At 42.2% G+C, this 7,780-nt stretch overlaps 1 pseudogene; it reads right to left on the reverse strand.

Annotated features, from left to right (window-relative positions):
* Positions 1 to 1,892: 1,892 nt before the first annotated feature.
* On the reverse strand, positions 1,893 to 2,705 carry LOC102768397 (annotated as a pseudogene).
* Positions 2,706 to 7,780: the final 5,075 nt, after the last annotated feature.

A 7,780-nucleotide genomic window follows, 5' to 3' on the forward strand; every position in this document is an offset into this window, starting at 1 on the left:
TCACTGAAATTAAGATGTATGCCTAACTTCTTTGTATTATTTTATAAAATAGCTCTTTGTTGTTCACATTGCATTTTGAGTTTTCTGACTTTTAGGAGGATAGGAAGCAAAATATTCACCTACTAATTGTATATCAAGGGAAATGAGACAGAGAGAAGCAGTGAGTTTTTTAAGCATTGAGCAGTAGGAAATTAGAAGGCATCACTTATTCATCTGAGTTATAAAAAATGCATGTAACAAATCATGTTTGGTATGTTAGTATCTAACAGCCATAATTCTTTTCACAATAAGGTGATGACATATAACAATCAATAAATAAAATCAAAAGTGTCCATTTTACGTGCTCTTGGATTAGTGTTAGTGTATGTGACTTAGTCTCAGTTCTATTGACATAGTCAAGGTAATGCCAACATATAATATCCCATGAGTGATGTGACTGAAATAGGCTTGATGACAGACAGATGGAAGGAAAAACTTACTTCTATTTGACTCCTATAGCCATGATAAAGGGTTTACTTTGATTAGTGTAACTTCAGTTTATATTAAAAGCATGAAGAACCACAAAAGCTTCAACTCACTTTGCCTCATTATTTTTTTTTAAATATATTTTATTGATTTTTTTACAGAGAGGGAGGGAGAGAGATAGAGAGCCAGAAACATCGATGAGAGAGAAACATCAATCAGCTGCCTCCTGCACATCTCCCACTGGGGATGTGCCCGCAACCCAGGTACATGCCCTTGAACGGAATCGAACCTGGGACCCTTCAGTGCGCAGGCCGACGCTCCATCCACTGAGCCAAACCGGTTTTGGCCTGCCTCATTATTTTGGTAGCAGATTGGCCAAACAAAGTACAGGTCCCAGAGCATTGAGTAAAAACACCTCTGAGGCATCTTTGCAAAGTTATTCTGCAACCCAGACTGAAATATTGTGATACTTTCCTTGGGGCTTCTGTTACTTTAATTACGAAGAGATTACAGAGCTTTGCCTTCCATGGTCAGATGCATGTCTCCCCCTTTCTTTTCACTGCTTAGGCCGAGTACCTGGGACTCTTTAAGGTAAAAATAAAGGCATTTCTTTCTCTGGATCTTTGGGGAAAGCAGGAAAATCTAAGATAATCCCCATAGAGAGGTGGTCTTTTATAGATCTGCATACTAGCTCTATTGTTGTTCAGGTGTCCTGAACTATTGTCTTCAAGACTGTGAGCCATATAGTTCACTATCTAAAGTTCCATTTAAGTATCATGATGAATTGGCAAAAAGAGGATGGGGAGGGATGTGAAAGGGTTTGTATAACAAAGAACCATAAATCATCTCTGGTACAGTGAGCTTTCTATCATTCAGCCTGTGGGCTTGTCAGAGGAGCTGCAGGGAGAAAGATGAGAGGAAACAGGGTCTTTCAGCTGCAGGGCTACAGCATCCGCCAAAACAGGAGAGCCATTTACTCCCAATGAAATCCTCCCTTAGGTATTATTCGCTTATTCACTTAGGAAAAACCTATCAAGCGAGTGCCAAGTATTTGCAAGACACTTCTAGATGCTCTTGGGGAGGGAAGGGGAAGGAAAAGGGGAAGGAGTACCTAGTTGAGTGAGATGCAGTGCCCACCTGCCTTCCTTACTGTCCCCCCTCCCCCACACACACACAAATAGGACTTTTTAAAAAATTTATTGCCGCCGAAACCGGTTTGGCTCAGTGGATAGAGCGTCGGCCTGCGGACTGAAGGGTCCCGGGTTCGATTCCGGTCAAGGGCATGTACCTGGGTTGCGGGCACATCCCCAGTAGGAGATGTGCAGGAGGCAGCTGATTGATGTTTCTCTCTCACCGATGTTTCTAACTCTCTAACTCTCTCCCTTCTTCTCTGTAAAAAATCAATAAAATATATTTAAAAAAAATTTATTGCCATTAAAAGTCTGAATTTTAAATAGATTCTTGGACAAGAGGCTTATCCATCAGCTTGTTCAACTTGGCAGCACCCATCTCATCCTCAGTAGCTTTTCAAAACTGCTTTCTTCACTATGAAGCTCCATGAGTTTCTTCAATTCAGGCGTGGGCTTCTTCAGCATTTTGCCTTTTCTAACAAGGACATCATGGAGCAGATAAACAGATTGGCAAGCGTTTCTATGCCTTTTCCAATGCTATCTGGGATCAACTTATTGACCACTTCTTTCAAGTCATTTGAAAGACCCCTGCATCTCTAGGGTCTTTATTCCCATCATCCTCTTCCAGATTTGGTGGACTTGTTGATGCTGAGCATAAGAGGTCTTCCAAATCTGATGGTTATATTTTTTTGTAAAACCAACACAGAATAGACGAAGCAAGTAACCATCATGACGTCAACATGAGCTTCAACCATGGTCTGCCATATTTTGACCATGGAGCACATTTTTCCATGGGTAAGATCCCTGCCATGAAAAACAACTAGGCAGTTTTGTCCTGAATATTCTCAGTAATTAGTTTGAGTTTTCTAAATGCAACCTCATCATTCTGTACATCAGTTAGGCTTACGTCAGAAACATGACCCTTGAGTCCACCTGATGTGATTAGGTTCCTTGAGTTCTTGTGACTAGTGTTTTTCCAATATTTCCTATATTGAACATAGCTGGTGCTTTCACATCACACCAATCTTTCTTAGACAACGGACCAACAACTTTCTTCTTGGCTTCCTTTTAGCCACCTTTGATAAGGTGCTTATTTTGGCCAACAACCATCATTCTGTTTAGAGAGTTAAAAGGCCTGCCTTACTATTGATTAGACACGTTTATGACAAGGACTCTGCCACTTCTCCAACATCAATGTTGGTCCACTATTAGGATGTTCCTCCTTTTGTGAAACAGATGTATTTCCAAGCCTTTCTGGCATTACAGTAAATTTCCATCAAGTGACTCTCCTCTACATTCTCAGAAAACTGTCCCTGTTACTTTGGGTTGGAATTAGTTACCTACATTCTTGTAGCCCTCTCTTTGTGTATACACCGTGTTTGTGTGTGTGCGTGCGTGTGCGCGCATGTGCGCATGCACGTGCCGTGACTTCTTCAGTAGGCCTTTTTGAGGCAACTGTCATAGATTCGAACGTGAGAGGGCATGGGCTCTCGAGCCAAACAGCTCAAATTAGAATCCCAGCTTCACTACTTACTGGCCATGTGTGATCTGGGTTAGTTTCTTAACCCCTCTAAGCCTCAGTTTCCTCCTCTGTAAAGTGGGAATAAAAATAGTTCCAATTTATTAGAACCTCGTGAGGCTTAAATGAGGTAAGTTATGTCAGCATTTAGAAAAATGCCTGGAATAAGTAAGCATGCAGGGCTGCTTAGTCATTCCTGTTAGGCGCTTTATAGGAGAGCATTTCACAGGTGAGGAAGCTGAAGCTCATAAAAGACTGACTTAGGTAAACTGGAGGAAGTATGGTACCGCATTTAAGAACTCCGGAGTCATGTATACCTCATGCATGTTCCTTCTCTGCCACTTATTATCTATACACCCCTGAACAAATAATTTAATTTCTTAGCCTTCATTCATTTATTTGTAATATGAGATGACAATTGCTAAACAGTATCTACCTCACTGCTCAGTATGAGCATCAGTAAGATGATGTGTGTCAAGTGCTTGGCACGCGGAATGCCCTCAGAACATGGGAAGCTGCTATGATTACCAAAAGTCTCCCAGTTGACAAGAGGCAGGGCCTGGATTTAAATGCAGTGGTCTGATGCCCACGTGCTTGCCCTTTTCTAATAAATTTCACCACCAGCTCCCTTGTTCTCTGAGCTAGAATTCTAAAGAATCAGCAGAGGCAGTCAACAATTGGAAGGTTTGTTTCAAGTACAAAATATTAGTTTATATTCACCTTTTGATGATTGCTTTGGAGTTCTCACAAATATGTACTCACCCATAATCTTGAACTAGCCTTTCCGCTCTCAATCAAAGGAACATACTGCTGCCTTCACCCACGAGGATTTTCCAAAACACGTGCCTTTGAAAGAAATCATCATCCCAGAGAAAGCATTACAGACTTTCTTGCAATGAGGAATAAGATTCACACGCAAGGTTGTGGAGTGAAGCCCCAGTGAAAAGGAAAGTTAAAAGCTTGCCTTCTTCCTTCCAGCAAGCCTTGCTTTGGACTACTGCCCCTCCCCATCCCCAGGAGGGGAGAGAGACCAGCCATAGGGTCAAGGAGTGGTGACCAGGTTAGCAACAAGGGCAACAGTGGGAGCAGACAAAAGAACAGAAAGTGGAAGCGGCTGGCTGAATGCCTGAGCATGTTTCTTTGCTGAAAGAGAATGGCGGGAACAACGAATCAAACTGAGAGAAAGGAGGGTGGAGGGGGAAGAAGACAGCTAATGGATGGGGTGGCCCAGCAGGGGTCAGAGGTCATGAGGGCACTCAGTGAACTAATTGGCCACTCTGTGCATATTCACTTTCTGCTTCTAGCCTACAGCTAGGCCTTGAGAGAAAGTTCTGGGGTTGATGCTGGCTTTATGTATTTATTCTCTGAAATCTGAGGCCAGTAGTGGAAGGCAGCTGAAACTGAAAAGTGAGACAAGAACTCTTTCTTTCTCCTGAAACAGCTGACCAGGGACAACCTTCAGCAAAAGAAAATGCTAAAGATTCCACTTCATTCATTCATTCATTCATTCATGCATGCATGCATTTCATCATCATCATCATCATCAACATTGTCAATATCATCATTGTCATCATCGTCACCATGTCCATACGTTAATTGGATGCCCTAGTAAATGTTATACAAGGCACATTCCAGATGGGAAAGGATTATAGGCCTTTGGCTTGGAATGTATAGACTATCAGAGTTAGGTCTGGGCTTTAGGGATCAGCTAGTCCACTTCTCTCCCTTTTTTTTATCCTCACCTGAGGACATTTTTTTCATTGATTTTTAGAGAGAGTGGAAGGGAGGGGAGAGAAAGAGAGAGGTAAAGAGAGAGAGAGAGAGAGAGAGAGAGAGAGAGAGAGACATCGATGTTAGAGAGACACATCAATTGATTGCCTCCTGCTCGTACCCTGATTGAACCTGCAAGGGAGGTACGTGCCCTTGACGGGTGCCCTTGACTGGAAATTGAACCTGAGACTCTTTGATTTGAGGAAAAACACTCTAACCACTGAGCAAAGCTGGCCAGGGTTAGTTCACCTCTCTTATTTCATACTAAAGGAAATGAAGAAAACAATTTCTCAAACTCACAGAGAAAGTAGCAGACAAGAGAGCAGAGCTTAGGTCTTCTCACCCCCAGTTCAGAGATTTTCTCCATTACACTCTTCTAAACACATTAACTATGAAAATGTGTGCAGATTGGTGTAGTTAACAGCTCAGCCTCTGGGTGAGACAGCCTGGGCTAGAATGTGGGTTTCCAGCTCTGGGCCTTAAGATAATTCCTTAATCTTTCAAAGCAACATTTTACTAATCTGTAGGGTTGTTGTGTGGATCAAATGAGGTAAATGCATGTAAAGTGAGCACATGCTTCAATAAATTTTAACTATTGCTGCCACTATTGCTATTCCTTCAGAGCCCAGTATAGACTGTGCTTATGATGGTAAATATATAACACAATGAATACCAACTCTGTCCTCCCCAATAACCTCCGTGGGCAACACATTCCAGGATGAAAACCCTCATTCCCTCTCACTTAAGAGACCTGTGAAGACAGGAGGGGAATGTTGGAGTCCTGTCTGAACTTTCTACAGCCAGAGCTGTCCACATCTGGAATGAGCAAAGGGCTTGGCACAGGGCCAGGCACATCATTAGCTGTCATTGTTGTTTGTTACTATTCCTGGGAAGGAGGGAGCTTTTTGTCACTGCAGAGGTTCAAGCATAAGACTGGCTTACCTGTTGTGAGGGAGACTCTTGGATCAGGTGGCAGTTCGGAGAACTTTCTTTTTAACTTTTGTGTAGTTGAATAGAACCAGTTTGCCTCACTCTTCCCAGAGTTCTGAAACAGACCATCATGCTGGTACTGTTGTACATGGATTCTGGAGCAGATGGAAATACAAAAGAAATGTAGATCATCTATGAACATTGTGCTCACCTTTCCCACAATGGGGCTTTATATTCTGAGCACCATAGGGTCAGAGAGTGGAGACTATAAGCTTCTGCCCCAAATTTAACTTTAAAAAATATATATGTATGTATATATATACATATATACATATACACCTGGGGATTGAGCCCGCAACCCGGGCATGTGCCCTGACTAGGAATCAATCCGTGACCTCTGGCCAGGGTCCAAATTTAACTTTGAAGCTCCCTTCTTGTTCTTTCCAATTTATACAGTCACTCATTCATTCATTCACCCACTCATTCATTATTGTAGTTTGATTTACAGACAAAAAAATGACACAATTTAAGTGTTCAACTCAATGAGTTTTGATATTGTATACACTCATGTCATCTCCATTCAAAAAAGATATAGAACAGTTTTATCTATCTGTTGTAATGTGTTACCTTTCTCAAGAAGCATATGGCATTTAAAAAGAGATATTCCAGGACAAAGAATGCCTTTGTCCAATTAAGTGACTCTAATAGTGGAATTTTAGGGAGGTACCTGTAGAAGACTCCACCTACTTCTGATTTTTTAACAGATTCATAGACTCTCAGACAACTCTTATCTTGTCCAGTCTGCAATTTAATATAGTTATCACTATACTACATCACTGACAGTCCTCCAGCCTTTACCAACTGCCAGCGTGGGTTCAGTTCAGAGACAAACTGTTGAATAATTCTTACGTGGATCCACAGTCTGCCCACTGGTCCAGAGAGCAGTGTTTTCTCCTCTATGTAACACCTCTCATGTATTTATTCTCTGTAGGTCTTCCCTTTCAGACTATTCAGATATTCGCTATTGTCTGAATGACATAGTTCCCAGACTTTTCACTCTCCTGATTATTACCCTCTTTAGGCTTTCTAGTTGGTCAATGTCCCTCTTGAAAAGTGATGTCCAGACTTTAAGGTCAGGTCTTATTACAAACAAGATGCGTCTCTTATGTCATACAATCTAGACACAGTTATTTCCATTGATGCAGTCTAGATTTTTGTCTGTTTTAGTAACTATGACGCATTGCTGCTCACTTATGCTAAGTTTAGGGTTAACTAAATCCATCTATTTTTTTCATTTCAACTACATTACTTAAACGGTGTTATTTGTATATTTGAAAACAGAGAAGAAAAGTCCTGAAGGCAGGAATATGTGTGTGTGTGTGTGTGTGTGTGTGTGTATTTTCTTGTTAAAGGTCTAAATGGGTGCTGGATACTATAATCTGGAATTGACTTTCAAGTCTCAAAGTGAGGGTCCCTGAAAGTATTAGTAACTCATCATTGACCTGGCAGAAATTAGCGGAAGGGTAAGTCCTAGGATAGGTTTCTCCATCTCTTGAGCAGGCTGGTTGATTTCATTTACTGCTTCATGCATACACCACCCACACACCAGATCAAACATAAAAATGTGTTTTCAGAACATAAGTCAAGGACATAGCTCCTATAGAACTGTGGTGTCTGGGGTCACTGGGATATGCACACACGTGCGTAGGGCACGGACAAGCACACACACCACACCGCCACATTTGTGATGAGCAGTCCCTGGAAGCAAGGGTGCCTTCGGGGGAGCAGCAAGTGCTTGGGGCTGTGGTCTCCATTCCCAAGGGTGGCCACTTACTTCCTGCGGGGGTCGGGTGGGGCCTGCCCCCTTGGAACTGAGTCCAGGTAGGGCCAGTCTTTCCAGAGGTGTATCCAGGTGCCTGCGGACATAGTTCCTACCAGGGCTGCTAAACACATCGCCTGGTCTTTT

This window comes from Myotis davidii, unplaced genomic scaffold, assembly GCF_000327345.1.
Source record: "Myotis davidii unplaced genomic scaffold, ASM32734v1 scaffold993, whole genome shotgun sequence".
NCBI classification, from domain to species: Eukaryota; Metazoa; Chordata; class Mammalia; order Chiroptera; family Vespertilionidae; genus Myotis; species Myotis davidii.